This window comes from Boleophthalmus pectinirostris, unplaced genomic scaffold (genome assembly GCF_026225935.1).
Source record: "Boleophthalmus pectinirostris isolate CB_2022bp ecotype Guang Dong unplaced genomic scaffold, ASM2622593v1 HiC_scaffold_2, whole genome shotgun sequence".
In the NCBI taxonomy this organism is placed as follows: Eukaryota; Metazoa; Chordata; class Actinopteri; order Gobiiformes; family Gobiidae; genus Boleophthalmus; species Boleophthalmus pectinirostris.
The window spans coordinates 773,659-789,846 of record NW_026571152.1 but is presented as its reverse complement, the minus strand read 5'-3'; the positions used below and the strand labels follow the sequence as shown (position 1 = coordinate 789,846).

Here is a 16,188-nt window from a genome sequence, read left to right as displayed (position 1 = left end):
TAAAGTCACTTTTGATCTGCCACAATAATGTAATAATGAATTCAAATTAAAATAGTTGAGGCTTTTGTCAGTAATTTTTGGGTGAGATTAAAAAAGAGATTAATTAGATTTTGTTTGTTTTAATCTCTTGACAGCACTAATCAATCACCTACAACTGTGTCTGTAAGAATCCTGGTATACTCGATACACTCACCCTGTTCTGTATAAATGTACCTATTTGAGCTTTGTGCATCTGAAGGAGTTAAATTGATTCTTACACAGACTCGTTATAGTTTGTAGGTCAATTGGTGTCAGTTCGTTTGGAGCAGAATCCTGTGAGACTTCCATTTGTGAAGTGCTTCAATTAAAAGTGTTTTTCTGTCGACTGTGGAGCTGTGTGAGCCTCTGGTCGCTCTGGCAACAGGACACATTATCCTGAGACCTTGCCTCTGTCCAGTTTGTCCAGGTTCATTTCTGTTTTCTGAACTTGTGACTAGAGACGGTGACGAGCCAGAAGTATTGCTGAAATAAAAGTACAGTTAGAGCAAAATTTAAAGTGGGACTAAACGCCTACTCTGTCCACAACCACGTTTCAGATAGAGCTGCTAAACTGGGCAGTACCTGGAGGACTAAAGGGCAGAGTGGAGGACTAAAGGTCTGGAGGACTAAAGGGGAGACTGAGGGGGGATGAGGGCAGGGTCTGGAGGAGGAGTATAAAGGGGAGAAAGGGGGGAGATAGATCGGGTTCTGGAAAAAGGACTAAAGGGGAGAGTGAGGGGGAGGAGGGACAGGGTCTCGGGGTGTTAGGAACAGTGTGATTGGTCTAACAGGTATCAACATTTCAAACTTCAAACTCCGCCCCTGCAGCCAGATGTTTGTATCAGAAACACCAGGCTGTAATCAGGGCAGTGCTGTGTGATGTCACTTAGTACCTGAAACTGATGTGAGCAGTGGAAGCAGCACACACTTTATTGAAACACTGAAATTAGAATTTAAAATGACTTGGAACAGTAGATAACTCTATTAAAACACCATAAACACAGGTAAAACTTTTATGTAGTGTTTAATTCCAGAGGACCGCACGCTCTTCTCCATCTTTTCTTTCTCTCCAAATCCTAAAAACAAATGCACAGATTGGATGAAAAATAAAGTGATTTTTGCTCCACAGAGAAGCTGCACAAATAGAGCCGTGCGCAGAGAGGAACCAGGTGCAGACAGGAGCAGACAGGAGCAGACAGAGGGAGCTCGCTTCCAGATGGCCCATAAAAAGACTTTACTCTCGAACTCACCAGCAGCAGGAGCGTTTCTTTTTAATAGACTTTGCTTCATCATGGGTTGAAATGAGCGCTGCTTCAATAAGTGGAATAGAAGGAATAGGCCCGATGCTCAATACCCTGATACTACGATGATAATGAAAAACTCTCTTTCTTTAGCCAAGAGAACATGATTTTCCACATTCAATGGTTGCACTGTCTTTATGTTCCCATGTGTCTTATATGTGGTCCTCAGTGGTGCAGTAGGTTTATGTTGGTCCATGTGTGTGTATTAGTCTGTGTGCTCTGACACTTGTTCTCATACAGCTCAACATCATTCTACAGACATTCAGGAAAGATTCATTTTCATCCTGTGAATGGGAAATTAGTATCTAGTTTTGGTCTCCATTAGTATCAGATTTTTGATACTTTTGACAAACCTATTTCACACGTGCTCATAGCTCTGTTATGTTAAAAAGACCACTTCTAAGAATTATGAAATTGACATGTTTGCAATTAGAATTTTTTTTTTATTATTCATTCATAAATAATTATTTTAAAGGGCCTGTACTAGATTTTCCCCATGTATTTGAGCAGCCCAGTACAGATATATTGTATAAGGAGCTCATGAGGTCAAAATAGGTCTGCTTGTTTCTGCTTCGATCTAATTACAAACGTTTTACTGTTGAAATAATCAAGGAGTGTGTGTTAGCATACTAGCTTTTTTTGGCTTTACCTGCGATACCACAGGCGTCTAAGAGTTGTGAAAAGCATTTATAAACTCATCATGGTGAATAATTAGGCTGCTCAGAATGCAGAAGGTCATTGTGGAATCACTTTGGACCACTGCAAACTGTTTCAAATGAATTCGTTCTGTTTTTCCTGTTTTTAAGACGGTGAAAATCAGATACAGCCCCTTTAATCGACTACAAAAGCAACTTTCATGAACTCACTGCGACATAATGATAAACTCCGCTTGACTGAACTAAATATATGGATTTGTCCTTTTGGCTGGACTCTAGCACAGCCCCACACGGCCTCCCCTCTCACACTCCGGCCTCAGCTTTTGTCTGCTTTAATTAAAAGTCTGACAGGAAACAGTGACAAAACACGAGCGGCCATTTATAACAGTGGCATATCTGCAGAGCGAGACCTGTTTCACCACTCAACTTAATCACAAGTGTGTACGGCAGGCGACGATGGATGGGCCAATGTGATTAGAGGTGTCAGACATGCGGGGGGGCAGTGATCACCCATGGACACATGGTGGGGGGGGCAAGCATGTCACACCGTCATCATACAGGTTAGATCTGTTGAGAGGCAAGCTTGCTGGCACTATACATGTTTAATGTGTTGTTTTAAAACACCTGTAATTGAGTGAATGCACAATAGAGTTTAATGCCAAACGGTGGAACATTCCAGACATAATTGTATCTCTTGAAGAGAAGTATGTGGCAGACTAGAAAAGTAGCATGGAGCACCTTTAAAGATTGACTTTTAACCATGTTATAGCTATTTCCCCTTCTCTTTTACCCTCTTGAACTTGTGTTTGGAGTGATTTGTACATATTAGAGTCGTCTTTAATCACTTATCTGTTTGACATTTTGCCGATCACTCCCTTTTTCACCTCCACTGGTACACACCCACTGTGACGTACACACTTCATTCTCCAATTGTATTTTCTTAATCGCTGATACATGTAGGATTCAGCAGTGGATTCTAGTCATTTTGGTACAAATGAAAATTAAATCTGTGACTTGTTAGTGTAAAGTGCATCTTTCCATCCATCCGACTCTTTGTTGTGATGATGTTTACAGCGACTTCAGCTCCCACTGGGCACCGCAGTTTAGTTATCCAGAATTTAGCCAACTTTATTCTTTTATTATGTAATTTTAGGTCAATATTGTGATTTAAAATGCCCAGATTATAATAATATAATATAATAATGATCCACAGGTGTCAGAGATTATAAGTGTACAGTATAGCAGGCTCAAGCACAATATGTCTTTTTATATATTATATGTATTTTTTATTACGTTGTCTACTAGATCCCTGTTCCTTTTGTATGTGACTCGCTTTGTGAACTCATGATAATAAAGTTAATGTGCCAAATAAAACACACCTTAGCCATCATCTTTAGACTGGGTACGGATTGGATTGAAATTAAAATATTAAAATTAAGTTATTAACTAAGTTTCGCCCCCACCCCCCCAGAAGGAGCTTGAGGAAGTGTCCGGGGTGAAGGAAGTCTAGGAGTCCCTGCTTAGACTGCTGCTCCCGCGACCCGGCTCTGGATAAATTTAAGAAAATGGGAAAAAATGGATGTAATGGATTATATTACAGTCATGATTGTCGCTCAGCCAAATAATCTTGTCAAAAAGCATGTCAAAAGTTCTCCTTGCAGCCCCCTTCCCAACACCATTTTATAAACAATAAGAATTTACTCATCTTTTGCTATTTGGTCATTTCTCATCAAAACGGTGACTTTAACGGTCCTCAATGGTGCCACTGTTTTTTTGCGTTCGATGAAACTCATTCTTTCAGGTTTTTAAGAGTCTCCAGGGAAAACCGCATCCTTCAAACCAACATTTTACCGCCTCAATAAAATGACAAGAAAACATTTTAATCAGAGAAAGACAACATTGAATAAAGTCAAGGTCACGCTGCCTGGATGTCCATCTGTACGGCGCTGTAAAAATGGGGAGATTTCTCCGATAATGTCGCTCACATAAAAGAGGTTTCATAAGAGCGGTCTCCAGAGGGCTGTTGCCGTGCCGATAGTTTGCAAAGAAACCAAAACGGCCTCCATAGTAAAGTTCTGCTGGATTGATTGCACTAATATCTGTGTTCTGTTTATTTATGTGTTTTTTATCATTTGAAAACTCTGCAGTATTTTGGAAACTGCTTTTGTTGGTGACATGTGACATAGAGAAGATCTGTGAATTGAATGGCTCCACTCGTCAGTTATGTTTAATATAATAACATACATTTTTGGGCCAAATGAAGATGTTATTATCACTTAAATGTCCAATATTACACAAAAGCTTTAGTTGTGAGCTTTAGTAAGAGTGCTGTTACCTCCTCAAAAATATTACTTGGAGTGTACATCTCTAAAGCTCAAAATGCTCTGTTCCATCTTATGATGTTTTGAAGAGATTGGAGATTAGAGATTCTGAAATTATCCAAATGATTGTAGTGAAGGTGTATGGAGTCTAAAAACACAGCGGAGCACTTCCTGTGTTAAAACATGACATCACAAGGTGGAACAGTGTGTTTTATGTTTAAGAGAAGAACTCAGTCTAAATGTGCAGGTTTGTGTGTTAAACATGTGTGAATGAAACAAAACACAAGTCCAGGTCTGTTTGTGATGAGGAAACGACAGTAGAACCAGTGACAGAATGTGAGAGAGTATAAGTAGTAAAGTACTGTACTTAAGTATACATTTTAGGTATCTGTTCATTACTTAAGTACATTTTAAAGTGGATACTTTCTACTTTTACTTCACTACATTTGAGAGCACGTATCTGTACTTTCTACTCCATTACATTTTGTAACAGGACTGAAATGTCAAAGTATTTTTTATCATTGTCTGACAGCTGCTGTGAAGGCAGAGGTTTTATTTTTAACATCTTCATAGTTTGAGCAGACAAAAATATACAAATAAAAACAGCTAAGAAAAAAACTAAATTTCAGCACAAATTTCCATCAAAATCATTACATTTGATACTTTATAATACTGTATCTCAAAATACTGAAATACTTTTACTTTTTACTCTTTATGTATAGGTACTTTAAAACTTTTACTTAAATGCGATACTTTTACTTGAGCTTTTTTTTTTTTTTTTTTTTTTTTTTTGCTCTGGTATTGAGTACTTTTACCAATACTGATTACAACAGATCAGAACACAGAGTAATGTTGGCCCTTTAAAGTCACCAATGTCCCTAAGTTTTTTGCAGTTTTTGGAAGAAGAGACCATTCTGACTACGCACACCTTATTCAAACTAAACCTCTCATGTTGTGGTGTTTGTTAGCACATAAATAAGCAGCAGAATTGGCCTGCAGAGTGGGGAGAGTGTGATGGTAAACAGACTGTAGCCCACATCCACACAGTGACAGTGACAGGGAGCCCACACAAACACTGCACTAATGAGGCCAGCGCGGAGCCAAGCCTGAGCCAGGACCACATCACAAACCCATCCACAAACCCGTCCACAAACCTGTCCACGCTTTGAGGACGCAGACCGACTAAAACTCAACCTCTGTGACACTGACGCCATTAACGGCCCGTCACACACTCTTAAATAGTCTCTTAAACACTATTGCTTATACGCTGGATCACATTACATATGTTTGGACCACTGCGGGGTTTTGGAGGGACAGGGATAATGATGAAAACAAGAAGCATAGTAACAGTAGTAGGTGGTACCAGCTATAACTTTCTTTTCTATATATTTTTTCTTGTACTTTGGTCACTTTTCAAAGTTACTTACATGACTAAAACTGCTTTTTATCCACACTTTTTTGAACTCCTCTAAGGACAGACCATAGACTGTATGTAGTAGGGGACTAAAGGAGTGTGACGTCCCCCTGCAGTGTTCAGCTCCAGTCAAATGAAGCTTATTGAGGATGGACTGAGGAGCAAATTTGCAGCTGAATTGTATATGAGGAATATTAACTGATTTATGGACAAAACAGCAAAATATAAACACAGGATGATTTAAAGCGGGTTAATATGAACCAAAATGAGGAGGTGAGAGGGGCAACGCTTTTTTCAGTACAAAGAGAGCTGGAGCCGGAGTCTATGGAGCCGGAGTCTATGGAGCCGGAAGCACGCCCATGTTCACTTCCTGTTTGGAAATTGACGGCTAGCAGGATTAGCCATTTCTATATACAGTCTATGGAACAGACAGACATTGAAACTGACTGTGAATGTTGCTGGATAAAGGTGGACTGTGTAGTTCATCTGGCACAGGGTTCATCCCCTGCTCATCCACAGTATGACATTACACCTCCTTGTGTTTATTTTGTTATAGCAGGAAAGTCAAACTAAAATTTACAGAGGCCATAATTAAAAACTGTGACTAAGTCATGGGCCAAACTAAATATTTAATGAAAAATTTCAACATCTGCATGTTTTCTCTTCTTTCAGGATCTGTAATGTTAAACCTTTTCTTATTCAAACAAATGTTTAATAATAATTTTTCTTAAACATTGAATCCAGAACAAGCAAAATATAAAATAATAACAAAATCTTAAATAAATAATGTCTCTGTAGCTTTTGAACTCCTTTTATTTATTTTTTGTTTTGTTTTTGTTTTTGTTTTGTTTTTTATTTATTTATTTATTTTTTACCAGGCCAACAAGTAAAAAAAAAGAAAAATAATAATTTGCGTCAATGAAAATCCAATCTTCCAAATATGAGCAGTCAAAAATCATAAAGAAAATATTCATCCAGGCTCAGTTTGCTAGACTGTGATTTACTCTGATGCACATGGGTCCAAAGCAGAAGATACAAATACTTGGCATCTCTTCTTAGATACAAGTTCATCAAAGTAGTATTAGTAGTAGTAGTATTAGTAGTAGTAGTATTATCCATACTGGCACAGCGGGCAGCTCTAATACATATTTGATATGAGCTCGTGGGCCAAATATAATCATATTGTGGGCTAAATTTGGCCCCTGGACCTGAGTCTGACATGTCTGTATTATTGAAAATAATCATTCTTACTGTGGGTTTGCGTCTCCACAGACTTTACCTGTAACGTTGACTGCTGGCATCACTTGCTTGGATAGATGGATATGTCCACACCAGACAAACCAGCGTCACCTCCATGGAAACTAACAGGCTGTCTCTCAATCAGAAACGTCACACATTTCAATGTTGTTTTTATGACTATAAATTAGCAACAGTTTTGCATATTAATTCAGGATTACAGATCACTATTGTGTGTGTAAAGTGTTTTCCCACTTTCTTTTTGGTGTCGGGCTGACGTGTCTTTGGCAGTTCCTCTTCACAAACAGCCTGTGTTCCTGTGACCCGTGAGAGGACAGAGGCTATGAGCTAACGGAGCTAAGTGCCAGCGCTAGAAGCTAATTGGCGTCATTATCTCGTCCAGAACTGAGAAGGATCAACAGGGGGCGGCGAGTGGGAGAGGGACTGATACTGAGACACACAGAGGCAATAGAGCAAGAAAGTGGTTTCAAATGGGCCGTGGACACATCAATGGACCAACAAAGGGGATAATCTTTATGGACGTTTCACTTTTGGACCAAACAGAAGTGCAGCGTCACAACACTTAAATACAGCGGTGAGAGAGGCTTTTCTACCACTATCTCTGTGGTCAGTCTCTATGTGCTCTCTTCTGTTGTTTCTTTTTTCATAAACCCAACTTACTTATCAATACTTTAAGTTTAGAGGGGTTCCAAACTTTTGATGCATTGGCTTGTGTCCTGCTGCTAAGTGAACATGTTGTAATAAAAACTCAGCTCAAAACATACTAGTTTGTGTTATTGGACATAACTTCACTAAAACACTAAACACTAAAACTTACTAGGTTCCTAGTCAGAATAGATGAAATACAGACTCTTTAAAATGGCGTCTTTGAAATGACCTGGTGACCCCTCAGCTTAGTGCCTAGCAACCCCTAGTGGTCCTGAGCCCCACTGCACTGCTCTGAAAGGCACACTTGTGTTTGACTCCATGTGACTTTAGTGGAATTAGTGGAAGATTAAAATGCTTCACTTTCCACATTCCCTTTCTCCTCTGGTGTGATCCAGAGCAGCCGAGTGTTCTGGGTCTGGTCTTCTGTCAAGGACGTGTGCAGGAGGCATTAGAGACACCAGAGTGACCTCGGTTCTTCTTAAGGTGGAGGAGCAGTGCCTCTACCCTGAGCTCTTCTCAAGGGGCTCAACTCCATCCACGCTTCATAATTCTGGACTAAATTGTTTTAAAAAATATACGTTGTACTCTTTAATAAGACCCTTCAGCTTCCCACTGCCTGTACTTTAGTTTTGCTCAATTTAAATTTATGTAGTAAAATTTGAATCACTTTACTTCAGTATAGGTTAGTCAAAAATGATTCTTAATATCAAAAGTAGGAAGTCATTTGTGCTGGTACTTAATACAGCTGGATAAAGTTGGACCTTTATCATCAGACATAAGGCCACGTGATAATAAAAAATTTGTTTGGAATTTCAGTATCACGACAACACTTCTTGCAAGTTTGAAAAATCCTGCAGCAACATCTTTCAAAATGGCGCCGGTCAAGTCCTAACTCTTGTTTATAGTGAGAGCTCGTTCACATAGATCTCTGCGCTCCACAGACGAGCAGACTTCAGCCTGTGTTTAGAGCCGCTCGCTCCCGTTGATCTGAAGCGAAACCTTCACACGTTTAATTACAGCAGTAACACATAAACTTGTCATGTGCCGATAGTGCTTAGAGCTGCTGGAGAAAGGGCCTGTTAAAGGTAATGGAGGCTACACGATTTGTGGGACATTTATAGTGATTTTAGCGCTAGCTCCATTAGTGCTGCCTCCACAAAAGTCACAGAAGAATCAAGAGAAGATGCTGACTTACAACGCTCTGGGGAATGTTTGTAATGAGCACTGACAGACAATTAAAGGTGCACTTTGTAACTTTTCTCATAGAAAACACCACCTTGAATCTTCTGCACTCTCTTCTAATGTTGTTCCTGATCATAAACAGACCTGGAGCTGTCCTCGTCATTGTGCAGACATGAGCAAATAGAGAATAGATGTAAATGAGAAATACAAATCTTACCCAGCATTTGTTCAAACACTAAAAGTAAGACTGATAGTTTGCAGGTGATGTCATCTACATTCTCTGGGGGTGTGACGCTAACTAGAAGCACTGTTCTGTTAGAAGCTCTGTTACTCAAGTTAGACTTTACTCTTTCCCCCTTGGATGCACACTAAGAACAACCCACACATACATGACTAGAGCTGCCCATAGAGCATAACTGCATAGAAGAAAACAGACTTCCACAAGTGATTAGAAATGATTTTCACACTCATGAACTTAATGGAAACACAGACATATTTGGTATCTCTGGAAAACCTCAGACATCATTCAGCATCTGATATATGCATGTTCTGAGCACTATATTCATAAAAAAATGTAAAAATATATTTGTCAAAGTATTTAAACTGATTTCATGTCACCAGATACAGTATTATACAGTGTTTACCTGTTGAACACCTGTGTGCACCTGATGATTTTTTTTCCATTTAACTTATTCAACTCATTTAGCTTATTGTAATAAAATAATATAATAATATAATAATAAAACTCTTCCCCGTCAGTGGGTGTCCAGTATTTGTCATCTTGGTTACTTTCTCATGTGCGTTTGTTTCTGTAGCAGTTCTGTCATACATCACATCTTGGAAAAAAAAGACTGAAATATTTCAAAGGACTCACTTGAGCAACATCCAGATTTCAGGGCAGTTTTGGTCCATAATCGAGTATAAAGTCCTCGATAGTTTGTTTGGACATCGCAGGACTCCACACAGACGCATCAGCAGCATTCTCACCTTCATAAGTTTCACTTTCCGAAAGTCCGTCGCTATCACTGTTTTCCACTTTATAATCAACTTCATCATCACTTTGAAATCTATAAAAGGCACGTTCTCGTAACTTATCCATAAAATACGTCCGCTCCTCATTATTTCTAAAATCTTTCCATTGCACGTGTTTCATGTTGTGTTTTTTCCAGAAGCTACAATCGTTGCTACTTCGATTAATTTCAATTAATTTCAGACAAAAACATATCCTTGAATCCTATTGGTCAGTCTAGTGTGGGTTGTACTGGCCTCCACCTATCACAGCCTCTGTTTAGATGTGAAAAGCAGGAACCGTTTCTAATGGTCGTCAAATTACGTCTTTAGTGATATAACGGAAGTGTCAAAACACGTCATTAAGGAAACAAGGGGGTCATCAAATGTCGTCTTCATGGGGGAAAGACTTACTCTGACCTTTATTTGAACACACTCTAACCAGAAAGAACTGACACGGTTGGAACAGGTGAGATGATGTGTGCTCTTAAACAAGTCTCTCACACTTAAAATTACTGTCAAAAACTTGCTATCAGTTTTTCTCTCACCTTTTTTTGTCGAAAATCAAACTTCTAAACAGGACCGTGAACTTGAATTGATCGTAGACCCTGAAAATGTGCTGTTTAAGTCCATTTAGTGTTTTTTTTCTTGAGATTTTAAACCATATTGAAACATTTCTTTCATGTGCGTTGTGTCACCATGGTAACTGTTGAACATTCAGCCACTAGAGATACATATGGAACACCCCCTGCATGACGTCACTCAAAGCATCAATATTCACGTCTGTTCTGAAATGATCCATAGACTTGGTTTTGAGAGTCTGCTCCTTAATCTGCTCGTTTTCCTTCACCGTCTTGACCTGAAAGCACCTCTGCTCCACTGCCGTCCAGAGGTGCAGGGAGCCCGTTCTCTTTGCCCCAGAGAAATCACACCAAATTGCCACTTGTGCAATTAATTCAGTGACCTATAATAATTTCAGTATTCATTTGAACTGCCAACGTCTGCCTCGTCCCTTCACTCATGCAAAATTCATTTCAGATAATTATCTCCGAGCCCCAAAATAAAGAAAAAAACGAGAAAAGATTGAACAATGACGCCTAAATGGTCTTTTTTGTTGCACGATAATTAAGATCATATATTCCATCACAAATTGAGTTTCTTTCACTGGGAGCGTTCACAGATAAATGCCGCTGGAGAGTTGACCTTTTAAATAGAGCACACCGCGTTTTCTAATCCACACACCAAAGTTAACATCACCTTGAACAAACCTATTTTCAGTATAGAGCTCTAGGTACGGATCACGCAATATCAGATCTCAGTGTTATGATTGATGACAACTTCCAGTGTAGTTCCCGAAACTGGAAATGTGATAAAACCATGGATTCAGCAGCAGCGCTCTTCACAACCTGCCAAAGTTTTCCATGTCACTTACAGGCAGCTGGTTGTAACTGCTGATCTGCCCAACATAAGAGAATGCTACAGTGACATCTTTTTTATTATTATTAAGTTATTATTATTATTATTATTAAGACATATTATAATACACAAATTAATAGGCAATTACATAATAAAAAAAATAATACGACAACATCTAGATGAAGAAAACCAGGAAATTTTTTTGTTTCCCCAGATTTTGTTAAGCTGCGTTTAGACCGGGGCGTCAAGACGTCCAGTTTACATGCAAAGTCTGTGTGGACGCGTTTCCAGGGCGTCACCGTCAGACGTTGAACCTTTAACACCGTGTTAACCAGTCAGGAACTACTATTCAGTGATTTTCATTTTTATTGGGAAGAAGGAGAAGAGAGGGAAAGACCGAGGAGCCATAAACACGAGAACAAAAAATCTGTGCTGTGTCATTAGTGGAGTATAAATATATATTCGCTGCAACCGCGAGGTGATCTCCTCTGCTGATGTGGTTGATGTAATAAATACACTAAAGCCACTTTCTCAACCAGGAAAACAAGGTACAGACCTCAGAGGACGCGCCCCAAGTATTTTTCTCCCGTTCATCCAAGACACGTGTCGGGGCATCTGAACTCAAATGCAAAGGTGTCCAGCTAGAGGCGTCCAGCACGTTTTTTGACACTGTGGTCTGAACACAGCTTTAGAGTTCTGACTGTCACCCACAGAGCACTGAAGAGGTCGTCATCCACATGTTTCCAAATGTCTTCCGGTTTTGTGTGGCTTTATGTCTGTGTAATCCCTCAGTGGTCAGCTCGAGATCATTCTACAGCTATTCAGGAAAAGCTTCATTTCTGTCCTGTCAATGGAACCTTTTTTTTTTTTTTTTAGTATCAGTATCATTTGTTTTACTCTAATCATAAGTGTTGTGCAGTTTATACTGTTCTGGCCCTTGTGAACATTGTGGTTACCAGGAAACCAAATGTTTCTGATCCAGAGATGTAGCTGTCGCCTACTGGCCTTTTCAGAACTCACTGTCTGACTCACTGACATTTGACTTTTGTTTTCTCAACAAACTGCTCTAACCCAGCAAACGGTCTGCTCATCACACTGTGCTTCATGTTGCCCAGTTTAAATGGTCATTTATTTCAGTCTCCATGATTCACCTGAGACAGTAGTTTAAAAGAAATGTCTCATAATTAACAACATGTAGAATTTGAATTTCAAATAGGGCTGAGTGATTTTTTTTATGATTATTTTTCAAATGTGCAACTGCATTTATTATAATTTTTTCATTTGCCAAGAATCTGTCGTCTGCGCCCGTCTGAACCGCTTCCCAATGTCAGAACATGAACTACAGGGTTAACCATTTTTTATATGCCCAAAAATGACTTGATTCAAAAGTCCTACTATTAAATTGATACAAAAATAAAAAAAATAAAAATAAAAAACAAAAACTGGATTCTCTGCTCGTCTGAACATTTGAAATGAAAATGAGCTAAACGAAGCAGCTGTTTTTTTTCTATCCCTCAATCTCTCAGTCTGTTATTTCGCCAAATCTCAAATCACTTTAATCTGGTGCCAATATGCTCTCTGCTAAGACTACATGCACACACACTCACACACACTCAAACACACTCACACACACTCAAACACACTCACACACACTCACACACACTCACACACACTCACACACACACCTGGTGTTTTTATTTCACTATTTTGTCAGTAAATCAAGATATGAACATTAATAACAGACAAATCAGGCGACTGAAATGATTGACATACATCTTGCACTTATTCACTTGCCTTGAAAACATACATTCTTATTGTGAGCGGGACTGTCTCTCCACAGATCTGACCTGTAACTTGTCCTGGACTTCATGGAGATAGATAAGTTTAAAGGTTGTATAGAGGATTTTTTTAAGGGAAGAGAAATACTGCGACAGTCCTTGTGCATGCGTGACATCACCTTCCTCCTCCACAGCTCCCTCAGTAGAAACACCTCCTCCTGCCTCCTTATTCTAGACATCACGCTTGTTTACGGCCAGTGCGTGTTCAGAATTACTGTTAAAGTGACCTGTTTAGAAGTAATTTAGCAACCGATGCATCAGTTTTTAGACTCTTCGTCTGCTTCAGTCGCGCAATTGCTGGAAGGAATCTCCAAGAATCACCTCGGTTTGGCTTTGCTCCTTTTCCCCTTCTCTTCTTCTTTCAGCGACCTCAAAAACGGACTTTCTCTTGCGTGGAACTGGTCGTGGATTCTCGTCCGCCATCGCAACAAGAAAAAGCCTCTAAGAACCGCTGCAAACCACGTAATCCCTGCACGCTGGTGAGTCAGTTACACTAGGGAGATTGTTTGACAACCTAACAGCCAATAGAAAATGAGGGAGCCTCGTTATCTATTGGCTGATGTTTATCTGGCCTCACTACACCCACAGTTGATAGATTTTCATTCTTTTTTTTTTTTTGATCATCATAATTACAAGGCTGCTGCGTCTCTGTAATGGTATTTTAAACTTTCATTGACAATTTGAAACAAAAAAAAATTCTCCATACAACCTTTAATGCCGTACAGTGGAAATTTGCAAGCAAAGTTCCATAGAGTACTTTAAATTAAGCCCTTCTGCGTATGATGTATCTACTTATCAGGTTAAGTCTGATTCAGTCCCAATTGTGAAAATAGTAAAATAATGCTAATGAACGTATTTTCTTCTACTCACATTAATATTCCGTCTTTCTTGTGCTGTTTCTATTTAGAATTTGCCAAAAGGCCAGAAACAGCACTCCAGCCACACAGTGCATTTAAATGTATTTGGAGCAGATTTGAGCAGGCCCTGAGGCGCTGCTGTTTCAAAACACACAGATGTCAGGTGGATTTGACATGTTTTTCTGCACTTTTAAATCTACAAAAAGAGATTTATCCTCGCGTATATCAGCCAAATACAGTGTAGCTCCAGTTTGTCAGTATAGCCTGAAGATGTGAATTATAAGCAGTTTAGATCAATCCTCCATCGCCGCTCACAGCCACCCGAGGAATGCAGACATTTTCTAATATTTGTATTTTGAGTTTGTTTTTTTCTTCTTCTTCTTGTTTTGTATTAGTGATGATTCTGTTTGACTTACAAGTCTGAGGAACATTTGCAAAAATAAAGTTGTTTGAGTTGCCAAAATTCTCACATCAGGGCAAGAAGGGTTTGGGTTCAATTCCCAAAGTGAGATAGTTTTACATAAGATTGGCTTTGAATTGTCTTCACATTTTATATAGACTAGTCTGCGGCTTTTTCATCAGTGGTGGTTGCTGTTTTTTTACTCAATACAATACAAAATTTTTGTGGGAGATTTTCTATTCACAATAGGAGAAAGGAGAAAACCTGTTGAGTTGTCTTGAGGTTGACTGAATTATGAATTTTAATTGCCTTTTTTTTTACTGATAAATACTCTGTTTGTAATACAATCCATCTCTTTTGCAGAAAAACAGGACTGTTAACTCCAGAAGTGTCTGCACGTTTGGAAACTATTATGTGTGTGTTTTTGGCGTTTTTTTTTGTAAGTCATTAAACTTAAGCACGTACACAAGGTGAAGTTACAGGTCAGATCTATGAAGAGGCACATCCGTTCACAATAAGAATAAGGACCGACATTTGCTCAGTTGGTAGAGTGTCAGATCCACTCACCCACAGGTCAGAGGTGCGATTCCAGCTCCCATCTGTTGTCGTGTCCTTGGGCGAGACACTTAATCCACTTCACTCCCAGTGTCTCTGTACACCTGCGTGTGTGTACATGTGTGTGCGCATATGTGTGTGCAAGTGTGTGTGTGTGTGTGTGCTCTTAGTGCCTTGCAGGTGGAAAAGCGCTGTATAAAAATGTTTTTATATTTTATTTATTTTTCTGTATATTTTTGTCCAATAAAGACGCTTGGAATTGAACAAATGTTTAACTTAACATTTCTGGCAATATCTCCATGAGAACAATTGGCATTGTACCTCTACCAGAAAAGTGACATAGTGCTTCTTTAAAATAAAAACCCTGACATTTTTATTTGTAAGGTTTATGATATTTCTGCCGTCTGCTCCTTCAGCTCTGGGTCTGTGCTTATCGGCCAATGCAAACACAGTGACAGTGCATTACAGGCTAATCACCTCATTACATAATTACTCCTCCGTTTAGCGCCAGCTTCCTCTCCTCGTTAGGGGCCGTTCATCTGAACGCTGCTGATAAAAAACATTCATTTCACAGCACTGGATATTAGCAGACGACACACAGAGGCCAGGACTAATATTGGTGGATTTTATTTGGCTTTGATTAAAACGGAGGTCACAGGAGGTCATGGAAACGAGCCTAATCTTCCAAGAGAAAGTTGTGATTAAGATCTAAAGGCAGATGATAGTGGAGTTAATCTGTTGTGATGGATTAGTGTTCATAATCGCATATTAGAAATGAGCAGCGTAAGTTATGTTGGATCCACATAGAAGGATGTGCAGTGTTGAAACTGGTGCTAATATAGAATAGATCAAATATTTTAGTGCTATATGTGTTTGAATAGATATCGGCTGGTGGTCTGTAAAAACCTGGCAAATCTCAAAACAAATGTCGAGCTATTCACTGAAAGAACACGTTACAATCTTTGATGCCCTTCGAAACATGCTTTTGGTAAGCATATCACATCTTCTAACTTAAAATAATGTTTTAATTTGGAAAATCAACTTTACAAACTTCATGTCTTTACCAATGCTGCATTAGGTGCTTGAGGTCCCTCTGCTGTCAGCAACAGACAATGTAAAGAAGCAAACAAATGAGTTCCTGTGACTGCTGTGCTGACAGAGCCATGTGTCCGTTGTGAATCTGACCACAGAATGAGTCGGTTTATGGACATAAAAAATTTAAAAGAAGTTCAGAGTTTTATCTATAACGCAACAAAACTGGCAAACTGAGCTGTTCTGAGTACTCAGAGAACAGGACGTAGGATTTAGAGGATTAAT

At 39.2% G+C, this 16,188-nt stretch overlaps 1 protein-coding gene across 3 annotated transcripts in view; it reads left to right on the top strand.

The window, feature by feature from the left end:
- The window catches only part of immp2l (inner mitochondrial membrane peptidase subunit 2), a 122,359-nt gene that overhangs the window by 48,360 nt on the left and 57,811 nt on the right, over positions 1 to 16,188 (top strand). The window lies entirely within an intron of this gene.